General features: G+C 41.8%; 1 protein-coding gene across 12 annotated transcripts in view; it reads left to right on the top strand.

Annotated features, from left to right (window-relative positions):
* Positions 1 to 12,311, top strand: part of TASP1 (taspase 1) — a 385,678-nt gene that overhangs the window by 113,967 nt on the left and 259,400 nt on the right. The gene's annotated exons all lie outside the window — the stretch shown is intronic.

The raw sequence follows: 12,311 nt of genomic DNA, 5'->3' as shown, positions 1-12,311 counted from the left end.
CTTCCACCTAACAGGCAGCCACAGGTCTTCCTCTGCCCCTCTGTGGGAGATTGTCTAACGAGTCTGTGCTGCAAAGCTCCTTCCCAGGTTCCTTTGTCAGGATGGCACAAGGCAGCCTTCCTTGCGAGTCACATGACACAAGAGCCAGTGGGACACCACTGCTGGGACATTGACATGTGCCCTGTGGTCACTGCTGTCTGGGGGCCCAGATGGGATGGAGAGGCAGGCAGGAATCTGTGCTTCTGCTTCCTTTGCAAGAGTATCCATTATTTCTCCTTAGTACTCTCTGTATGTCACAAGTGCTCTTGGTGGCTTAGTCTCTTGATTATCATGAATTAGAGCCCTGTTCTACTGTGGACCCTGGGTGCAGGTCACCTAGGGGTTTGGCTTCCCTTCCAACACTCTCTTCCCTGTTTTTTTAGCAACTTTCAAGGTGACTCTTCAAGGAGCTCTCTGTACTCGAGGTCTATTATTTTTCTTAGCTCTTCCCACTCATTGACTCTTAAATATACTTTAGTCAGGCGTCCTCCTCCACCACTCTACTGACGTGCTCTTGTCAAGATTAACAATCACCTCCAAAAGCCAGTGTCATCCTTTAGTCCTGTAAGCAGCATTTGACACAGTTGCTTGAATGACTTTCTTCCCCGGAAATACTATTTTTGATCAAACTCAACTGGTCTTCTTCCTGCCTCACTGGCTGCTGCTTCTCAGTCTCCTTTGTTAATTTTCTCATCTTCTTGACCTCTCAGTGTTGGAGTGCCCTGAGGCCTAGTCCTTGACCTTTTCTTTGTCTTTGAATACCCACTGCCTTGGTGTTCTCATCCAGTCGAATGGCTAAGTACCATATATATGTTGACACCCACATTTTTATCTCCACCCTGGGCCTCTCCCCGGAACTCAGTTTTTTAACTGCTTGTTCAAAGCCCCCACCTGTATATGTAATAGGCAAGATATTGCCCTCTGTCCCCACCTGATTCTTCACACAGCAAAGGCACCTCCAGCTTCCCATTGGTTCAGGCCAAAATCTTAGAGTCATGCTTGACCCTCTTTTCTTTTATATCTCACCCAATCCACTCCAGCAACAAACCCTGTCTACTCTCCTCTCTAAATATATTTAAAATCCAGTGACTTCTTAGCACATTCACTGCTATCGGCAGATTCAATGTGCTGCATCTCTAATCTGGGTTATTGCAGGAGCCCCATAGCTAGTCCCTTGTTTTCTGCTCCTTTTCCCTTTTATTCAGTTCTCAACAACTCTTGAAGGAATATGTTCAAACCTAACTCAAATCATGTGTCATACCTCCTCTTTGAACTGTCCAACGTGTCCCATCTTACTCAGAAAAGCCGAAGCCCTTACTCAGGGTCTGCAAGGCCTTATACAGGGTGCTGCCCACCTTCCCCTCAGGCTGCAGCTCTTGCTTTTCTTCCCTTGCTCATTCATCCGCTTTGCGATGCTTCAGACATGCCTGGCATACTCCCACCTTAGGGCCTTTGTCTGAGTCCTTCCTTTCCCTTTAACTCTCTACCCTTCGTATCTTATGCCCCCACCTCATCAGCTCTTGATTCAGGTAATTCACCTTCTCACTGAGATCTTCCTTGACCACCCCATCTTAAACATGTAACTCTTCCCTCAGCCAACCTTCCCTATCCCCCTCCCATGTTTTATTTTTTCCCACAGAATGTATCATGTCTAACAATTTATATCTTTTATCTGTTTATTTTATCTTTGTTTTCTACCCCACTCTACTATGAAATTGCATGAGGGTTGGGATTTTCCTCAGCTTTCCTCACTGATGTGTGAATGGTGCTCATCAGATAGAGCCTCTGATGTTTGTTGAATGAATTGATGTGAATGAATATGAACAAATAAATACATTGGGCTGGTGTCTTAGTCAGCTCAGGCAGCTATAACAAAATACCATAGACTGTGTGGCTTAAACAACAGACATTTATTTCTCAAAGTTCTAGAGGCTGGGAAGTCCAAGATCGTGGGCCAGCAGATTCAGTTCCTGGTGAGAGTTTTCCTCCTGGCTTGCAGCTGGCCAGCTTTTTGCTGTGTCATCACATGGTGGGGAGAGAGTGAGGGGGAGAGGGAGAGAGAGAGAGAGGGCGAGAGGGAGAGACACACAGACACAGAGGGAGGGAGGGAGAGAGGGAGCACAAGAGGGTGCAAGCTCTGGTCTCTCTTCCTGTTCTTACAAGGACACTAATCCCATCATGGGTGGGGGGGCACCCTCATGACCTCATATAACCCTAATTACTACCCCAAAGACACCATCACCTTGTGGGTTAGGGCTTCAACATAAGGATTTGCCGGGGGTTGGGGGGGGGGTCACAACAATCAATCCATAACAGGTGGAGTGCATTACGTCAAGCCCAGATGAGTCAGGGCTGAGAGGAAGGTAAGTGCAGGGTTGAGAGCAGTGTGTTCTGATGAGAACAGAGGATCCCTGAAGAAGAGGGGTGAGTGCAAAGTGTGCGGATCTTAACTTGGGGTCTTATTGGGTGCTCTCTGGATGGCCTTGACTAAGTATTTAAATTTTCTTTTGTATGAAGTGGGGACCCTTTTGAGGAGGGAGATGCTCATTCTTTTGGAAGATAGATGAAGACATAGCTTTCGTCTTTGAGGTCGGTCTGGAATGATGAGCGGTGATTCAGACAGAGAGAGGCAAGCGTGGTCAAGGGGCTCAGTACGCTGCTGTTAGTTCTGCTGGGTGGGATCCAGGCTCTTCAGCCCACTCTGCCTCCTTTATATGCCTTCCTAGGCCGTCCTCTTTCTCACTTACTTGGCTGACAGTGTGGCTTCTCAGAAGCTTCTTGTCTTTATGAAACAATAAACTTCATAATCTTTCACACTCGACAAGATTCTTAGAGGGCAGCCACTTAGGCTGAAATCATTTGGGTTTTAATATGTCGGGTTGGGAATGATACTGTGAGAAATCTTTTTATGTGATTTATGACTTCTAGATGTGAGCATAGATAAAACCCTAATATATTTGTAAACATCATCATCTTAAAAAGCACTTGACTCTTTGGACTGATTGGTTAGTGTGGGTGGGGAAGAAATATTGTTCATTTACAGATAACAGAGTAGATAAACTCCCAGCACATTTCCCAAAACTCGTTATGTGAGATGAGAATTCTATTCCAAGACTGTTGCTTACTCTAATTAAGTCACTTCATATCTGCTGAACTATTAATATATTATTTCCTGCTTTTTAGATAACTAAGGTCACTGATGGTTCTGAATTTTGCTAGGTTATTTCCTAGGAAACCAGTTCAGTGTGACAGCTTTGGTTATCATGTATCTTGGATGTTTTAAATGAGTAAATTTTCCCCTGATTGTGAAATAACACTTGGTCATTGAGAAGAAATTGGAAAATGCAACTGATAATTTTGCTGTGCTGTGATAGCGTGTTAATATTTTTTGGTAGACTTTTGATAGATAAAGCAAAAACGACAGTATCATTTAGCTTCTGTTAGTCTTTGTCCCTTGATATTATATGACGAACATCTTTATGATTCGTTATATATTCTTCAAATCATAATTTTAAAGGATATGAAGGATGTCTTTCCCACATAACACGAGTTCAGGCATTTTGCTTTTATGGAAGAAGACTTGTAACTGCTCTCAAGCTATTTTAGAGGCTCTTAGCCTGTGCTCTAGTGTCTGGGTGTGATAAAAAAGACAGTCCCTGTCCTTGAAGGACATGAAATCTATGGCCTTACTTGATGATACAGGGAAGTTTCTTGCCAGTATAGAAATACATTGAAATACTGGCTGTAATAAAGGCTTGCTGCCCTGAGCCAGGCTCTGCTGCATCCCACAGCTGAGGGACGTGCCCCACAGTGCCTCCCAAAGGGACCTCAGTGCACCTGGCCACCTGACTCTTGTTGCCGCCATCAGTACCTCTCCCTTCCTGCCACACACCCTCTCTCCAAAGTCCCACCCAGACCCGTTGCGTTTATGCTTCGCACCACCCATCACACTCATATCCCCACTGAAATGTCTCTGGCGCCCCAGGAGAGCTCAGGACATCATGAAGAAAAGTCAGTCTTTCTCTGAAAGACGCTGTAGACTTGGGTTACTGCGGATCAAGTGAGCTCCAAGATGTTCTTTTGATGTTTGTACTTTCTCAGCTTTTTTTTTCTTTCTTTTCTTTTCTTTTCTTTTCTTTTCTTTTTTTTTTTTTGGCCAGATACTTATTTTGCATTGCTTTGTTGTTGTTTGGTGAAAGAACAGACTTCTAATTTTAAAACCCAAGGTAAAGAAATGGTAGAAACAGAAGCATAAGATCAAGTGATGGGTTAAAATGCCAGCGCTCTGATCTTTCATGTAATTCTGCCTTTGATTGTTCTCACTTGAAAGAATGCCTTTTCCTTCCCATTGTCGAGCACTACCTGCTGTCAGTCGGAGAGGGAGGAAGTCGAACAACTTGTCAAAGCCTTTCTGAGCTGCCTTCATATGGTTCGCAGAAACAGAGCTGGGTTTTCATTTCTTCTTTCATTCAACAGGAGTCCCTTTCATGTTTGCAAATTGAAAACGCGTGTTTTTCAGTGTGGAGTGAGGCTGTGTGTGCCCTCTGGCACACCTGTTTCTCATTTCCTGACTTGAAAGCATAACCCATCAAAAGGAGCAGAAAAACAATTTCTTTCTGACACGCTGCTTCGTGTTCCTTACTGGACCGAAGGCCTTCGTGGCTTTGCCATCTTCATTCGCTCTGTAGAAGGTTCTCGTTAGAGGCAGAGTTCTCTCAATACCAGCAGCGCCTTTTATAGCACAGGGCTGTTTGGGTATTATTTTGTTGTGGTGGTGGTGGTATTTTTGCAGCTCAGGAAATTTACTTGAAATAAGATTTATTTTTAAAAATACACAGAAAGGTCTTAAAATTTTTTTAATATTAAATTTAGCTGGGCAGTATATGTTGGAAGTGTCTATGTAAGCTGATAAGTGAACTGATTGGCCGGGAATAGGGCTTGGTGAAGCATACGAATGTTTAAATTCCAGTACACTGTTTAACATAAATCAAATATTTCCAACGCATTACTTCAGATTTGTGTGTACTTTAAAGTCCTGCCAGCTTAAATGACTGTGAGGCACAATATGTTGACTTTGAGTTTTGTAAATTGATAATTTGTTGCTATGAAGGTTGTACATGGTATAACTCATCACTTTCTGAAGGTACATAGTATGTCTGATGTTGCAAGCTGTTATGAAAAAGCGATGCTCAGGGAATTCAGGCCTTTGGCTCTCAGATGCTTGAAGCTGGACCTTTGGTTCCTCTTAAGGTTTCCCTGGACATTTTCAGTGTAAGGCACATGGTTGTTTAGACCCAAACTTTGGTTTAGGCTTTCTATTTCTGAGAGTTATTTGGGATAACAATCTTAATGATGTATCTTCAGAAACAGTTTCTCAGGTTCTTTTTTTTTAAACAGCCATTCTTTTCAAGTTTAGTAAGTATGAATCACCTGTTAAAATGCAGATTATGATCCAGTGGGTCTGGGAGTCTGCATTTCTCACAAGCTCCCAAGTGATGCCAGTGCTGCAGGTCGATACATCGTACTTTAAGTAGCAAGACACCATTTTGATGGGTGAAGTGGTGCTGTCCCCAGCTGTGCCTTGCCTATAACACTCACCCCATACAATTTACCAGTCCCTTCTCTCATCGTGTTCTGGTGCATCTAAAGCTAAGGAGATCTGATGTATATCCTTGACCCTAGGTATCCCTGAGGGCTTTAACAGATAGTTAACGAGTGACCATATGGGCTAGCATGGATAGAGACCATTGAGTCAGGATTATGGTGCTGGCAGGAATGATATTAGCCTTCCTGACTCATCTGGGATACACCTAACCCTGATACAAATTAACCAAGTTCCTGTTGCAAACAGAAGTGGATAAAACAACCTGCTAACTCTAAAATGTACTGATAGAGGGGTTAGAAAGGCAGAATGCTGAATCAAATGTGTTTTATTTTAACCAGCTCTGTCCATGGTGGCTGGTTAATTTGGGCCAAAAGATTTATTGTTGAATCATGGAGAAAAAGTGGAGACACTGAAGTGTAAAATGTAGAAGCAGTCAGTTTGCATTTTTATTAGCTTGTTATTGAATACATGTCATGGTTCTCATTAGTGAATCACAGCATGATTGAGCCCATAGTATAACACGTCATGACCAAAGGATACCTTACATTTTTATTTTCAGAATGTTTTGTTCATATCATGAAAAAGTACATTTACTTGTTTCTTGTATTTGTTTTCAGCTTTGATGAAAAAAAATTTTTTTAGCAAACATTGGCTAGTAGAAAACATGGATAGTCATTTAAGAAAATGTGAGTTAGACAGGAAAGAATTAGAGAGTTCTTAAAAATTCCAGAGTTGTTATTTCAGGTCTGCATGGACCCACATTGAATGGAAGAGCAGGTGCACTCCAGAGGTGGTTTTGGGGTATGGGATATCATGGGCTTGGAAATCAGACTTGGGCTGGAATCATAACGGAGGGAGCAGGTTGGAAGGGTGTGTCCACCTGCTCCCACCAGGGCTGGAGCATCTTTCTTTATGGAGGAGAGACATACAGATATGCTAATTATCATTGATGTTATCACTTAGTACCATTGCACCTCCTTTTGGGATTCAGTGTTGTATGTTTTGTAATACTGAGGAGTTCTGTTTTCCCCATCTATTTCTCTGTATTCCAGCCGTAAATGAGAAAGTTTTCCTGGTTCTTCATAATTTCCTGGTAAATTGTATGTGTTATAATCTATCATAATAATCATTGTTTACTAATATTGATGATAGAATAATAAGCTTCTGATTGAATTCTGCTAGGATGATGTGATGATTTGTTCTCAGAAATACAGAAGAATATTTGCCCCATGTAGGTAAGATAGCTAGTAAAATTCATGTCAGAGGACAGTAAGGATTTAAGACTTACTGAGATTTCTTGCATATGAGTTCTTCCTTATCCTTAAAATTTAGATTTGCCTCTGCTTTACTTGTTAAGCTTTCTGTATAATGTTAACATAAATTTAGTGGAATATAGAGACATAATATTTTTTCTATTAAATTTTAAAATTTTATTTATTTATTTTTGGGCTGCGTTGGGCCTTTGCTGCTGCGTGTGGGCTTTCTCTAGTTGAGGCGAGTGGGGGCTACTCTTCGTTGCGATGCACGGACTTCTCATTGCGGTGGTTTCTCTCGTTGTGGAGCATGGGCTCTAGGCGCGCGGGCTTCAGTAGTTGTGGCTCATGGGCTCTAGAGCACAGTCTCAGTAGTTGTGGCGCACGGGCTTATTTACTCTGCGGCATGTGGGATCTTCCCAGACCAGGGCTCGAACCCGTGTCCCCTGCATTAGTAGGTGGATTCCCTGCACCACCAGGGAAGTCCGAGACATAATACTCTTAATGGAAATATTTTTCATATGTTTGTCTTACACGTCTTCATTCATCTGATTTGTCTTATCAGTTTTGATTTCATTTCACATCTTAGTAGCAATTCCTTCTTTGGAGCCTTTCACATTAGAGTTGTAGCCTGTTTGCATCTGGAATAAGCATTAGTACAACAGACTTGAGTTTGTGCACAGCCCTGGGCTTTCCTCAGGACAACTTTTGTAAGTTAAACCCTGCCCCTGTCATCAAGTTCACGGATATGTTTCAGAACTCACTATGTGCATTGCACAGGTAAGTTTTATTTTGATCTTCAAGTCTGGCCAACTCTCATTAGCAAGTCCTAGATATCATCATTTACTTCATTTCTTTATATCTGTCTTTGTAATATAAACAATTTAGCACAATTTCTTGAGGAAAGAGTGTATGTTTCTCTTTCTGCTCCTGTTTAGAATGCCTTCCATCCTTATCACACCTGGAAAAGTCTGGCTCATCCTTCAGGGTTGAGCTCAAGTGTCTTTTCTTTTCTTCAGCCTCCCTCCTACCCTCTCTGCTTCCCTTGCCCAGTCCAAAGATTTACTCCCTTCGTGGTCAGTGGTGCCATGCGGTAACGCATGTACCATTTATGGTTGTTCCCCTTTATAAAGCCTGAGAGCTCCTTGAGGAAGAAGCTGGTGCCTTAAAGATATGGTTGGTACTCAATAAATGTCTGTTGACTTGAACTCAGTAACCCTTTGCATATTTTGAAGAACTGTCAAACAGATTCTTTTTTTTTTTTTTTTTTAAGTAATGTCCCCTCTTTTTTAATTTTATAGCTACTTTTTATTTATTTATTTATTTATTTTTGGCTGTGTTGGGTCTTCGGTTCGTGCGAGGGCTCTCTCTAGTTGCGGCAAGTGGGGGCCACTGTTCATCGCGGTGCGGGGACCGCTCTTCATCGCGGTGCGCGGGCCTTTCACTATCGCGGCCCCTCCCGTTGCGGGGCACAGGCTCCAGATGCGCAGGCTCAGTAGTTGTGGCTCACGGGCCCAGCTGCTCCGTGGCATGTGGGATCTTCCCAGACCAGGGCTCGAACCCGTGTCCCCTGCATTAGCAGGCAGATTCTCAACCACTGCGCCACCAGGGAAGCCCCTGTCAAACAGATTCTGATTGGCAAAATAACTTAATTGTTCCACATTGGAAAACCAGGGCTAGTGCTCCTGCTTGTTTAAGAGCTTTAGATATTCATGCTGAGGGCTCTGCTCTAAAGAGAAGGGTGGTTTAATTTTAGTTTAGTTTAGTTTTGATAAAATCCACTGCAGTTTTCACACCCTTCCATGAGTGTGGTAATTAGAGTACTTTGAGCTCTAGGTAACAGAAATCACTACTCAAACTGGCTCAACAACATGGAGTGCAGTGGTTTCACAAAGGAGGAGGTTCCAAGGTAGGTGGACTGCAGGGTTGGTTGGTTCAAGGCTCCATTGCTGACATCAAGTATCCAGTTCTCCACGTCCCTTGCTTGCTATGCTGTCATCGTTGCTGGCCTCTTCTTCAGGCTGATGGCAGAATGGCTATTGCATTGCCAGAAAAACTCATCACATGAAATCTCTCGAGGAAGGAAAAACAATCTCTTTGTGTAGCTCTCTTCTAGGAGTGAGGAACACTTCTCAGACGCTCCCCAGCTGTCTTTTCGCATTTTGTTGATTGACTAATGTTGGGTCACATGCCCATTCCTGAGCTACTCACTGACAAAGGGGATTACCCATGAACGAGTCATGAGCACAGGACATGCCCTTAGGTCATGTTCATGACTGTGGGCAGGGGTGGGGGTAGAAAGCAGAGCAAGATCAGGATTCTGTTAGGACCAGAGAAGGAAATAAATGCTGTGTGAGTGACCACCAGTATCCTGCTAAACTGATCACTTGTTGAGCATTTACTATGGTCAGGCACTGTGCTAAGTACTTTTTACATAATGATTCTCATTTTCAAATGAGAAAACTGAGGTTTAGAAAAGTCAAACGGTGCCTGAGTGCCGAAAGAATCTAAACAGTCTTCACTCAATGACAGTAGAGAAATGTGAAGAAGTAGAGGGGCCAAATAGAAATGTAATCAGCTATTGTTGTACTAGAGATGGTATAGGTAGGTATCTAGAGAGTTAAAAACATGTAGTTATCATTTAAATCTGTCCTTACCAAAGCTATGCCTCTTGCCATTATTTTTGGCCAACAGAAAGCTGGCTGTGGAAAATGGATGTTTTTGTTTTGAAAAATCAAATGCAGTAGATTAAAACAAAAAAAACACCATGCCACCACAAAGTTTGTTTATATCTTCATTTCACTCAAATTGAATAGATGAAATGGGATCTGGCTGTTTTCATATTGTTTATGTTCTGCTTTGCTTCTTGGTTCTGGGGCAGGATTCCTGGTTCTGCTTGAATCTGTGTGCCTCTCAAGTATCATTTGCAAGATTATTGTGGAAATTAATAAAGAGAAAGTATTTCTGTTCAGTAAGCATTGTAATTGTCCTGCTATGACATAATACAATGCTATTTTATTGGCATTATAAAATACCTTTCAAATGTGTGTTCTTGGAACCTCAGTCTACTTTGTTGTTCTTTTTTAGTCCAGAGGGAAGGAAAGTGATTTACATAAGTAATCACTGTAATATTTTATTTATTTTTATAAATTTATTTATTTTATTTTATTTATTTTTGGCTGCGTTGGATCTTCATTGCTGCGTGCAGGTTTTCTCTAGCTGCGGAGAGCGGGGGCTACTCTTCATTGCAGTGCACGGGCTTCTCATTGCGGTGGCTTCTCTTGTTGCGGAGCATGGGCTGTAGGCGCGCGGGCTTCAGTAGTTGCAGCACATGGGCTCTGTAGTTGTGGCACACGGGCTTAGCTGCTCCGTGGCATGTGGCATCTTCCCGGACCAGGGATCAAACCCATGTCCTCTGCATTGGCAGGTGGATTCTTAACCACTGTGCCACCAGGGAAGTCCCTACCACTGTAATATTTTAAATGAGGGGTCATGTGAGGGTCTTACTTCTTTTCATCTCATTTAATATAAGGGCAAAGTTAGATGCTTGATCTATGTTTCATTTATGTGTAATAAAAGGACCTATGTAAGTAAAGTACATGAAATCAAAGTAAAGTTGTTTTTACTCAATGAAGCTATTATATAAATGTGTGTGTGTGCGCGTGTGCGTGTGCATGGACAGGAATTGCACAGAGGACTGGGGAGTGATGTTGTATCCTCTGATGGATAGCTGCTGATTTTTGTTTCAGCCGTCATATTGCAAAATATTAGGTTCTTAGGTGAGATTACTTAGTCTGAACTAGCAGTGTGTAGCTGTTTAGCTACCTATTGCTCTTAAACAAATCGCCCCCAAACTCTGTGACTTAGAAGAATAACCCTTTTCTTATTTCTTATGATTATATGTGTTAACTGGTTCTCAAGTGGATGGTTCTTTGCTGGTTATGCTTGGGGATTCTCATGTGGCTGCGTTCAGATAGTGGTTTAACCAGGTGTTTGGTGGGCACAACCAGAAGGTTGGACTCAGCTGGTTTGCTGGGGTGTTTTGGCCTTGCTGGCTACCCATGTAGTATCAGGGCTAATACTGCTCTAATGTGGCCTCTCCCTCAAGGCAGCTGGGTTCTTACATGGTCGCTCAGGACGCTCAAAGTACAAAAGCAAAAGCTATCAAGCCTCTTTAGGGTTTAGGCCTGGGGCTGGCATTACGTTAGGTAAAGTGAATCACAGGGTCAATCCAGATTCATCGTGGGAGGGGATTGCATATGAGTGTGAATACTGGGCAGCTTTGTTCATTGGGAGCCATCTTTAAGACTAACTACCTTAATAACTGTTTTTTTGGAGTAACCATTCTCTTTGAGAACCTAAAAAGTATGGACTCTCTCCCTAGAAACATGCATGTGAACACAGTTACCTGCATAAGTGTACACACAATTCTAGAAAAATTTCATGGAATTCCTAGCTGGACAATCCATGATTGTCCAGGTAAGTACCCCCAGTTTAACTTATGCAGTTTAGGAATTTATGAACTCTTAAGGTAGTGATTTAAATAGTAACTTAATTATTTTGAAATAACTGCATAAAATTCTATTCTATGGTTGTTTTAGTCTTTTAGAATGACCAGTGGGTTATTTCCTGTTTTGTTTTTTTTTTCTGTTCTAAAAACAGTGATTTTCTTGTACATAGCTTTTGTATACTATAAATTCCTAGAAATATCCTTTATGACTCAAAAGGAATGGCCATTTTTAAGGATTTTGGTGGATATTGATGAATTGTATCTTTTTTTTCTTATTAAGAAATAAGTTTTTAAAAATTGCATTATTGGATACATATAAAATAATGTATTATATATGTAAGTTATGAAACAAAATGAAATCAAATTCCTTGAACTTATCATTAGCTTAAAAATGAACACTAGTAATAGTACTGTATCCTCTTCTATTCTTTCCCAAACCCCTGCATCTTCTCCGGAGATAACTACAATTCTGAATTTTGTGTATCTTTTTATTTTTTTGCTTAAAAAAAAGTTTAATCACATATGTGTGTACCTCGAAACAGTATATTGTTTAGTTTTATGATTTTTTATTGAGCCGTAGGAACATGATATTATATGGTATAGTCCTCTGTGATTTACTTCTTTCACTAAATATTATGTTTCCATAGTATTTTTTTTTTTTTAATTATTTATTTATTATTTTAATTTTTGGCTGTGTTGGGGCTTCGTTTCTGTGTGAGGGCTTTCTCCAGTTGCAGCGAGTGGGAGCCACTCTTCATCGCGGTGCGCGGGCCTCTCACTATTGCGGCCTCTCTTGTTGAGGAGCAGAGGCTCCAGACGCTCAGGCTCAGTAATTGTGGCTCACGGTCCCAGTTGTTCCGCGGCATGTGGGATCTTCCCAGACCAGGGCTCGAACCCGTTTCCC

The sequence above is a fragment of the Balaenoptera physalus genome (assembly GCF_965194825.1).
Source record: "Balaenoptera physalus genome assembly, chromosome: 16".
In the NCBI taxonomy this organism is placed as follows: domain Eukaryota; kingdom Metazoa; phylum Chordata; class Mammalia; order Artiodactyla; family Balaenopteridae; genus Balaenoptera; species Balaenoptera physalus.
This window is presented reverse-complemented; position numbering and strand designations above follow the sequence as displayed.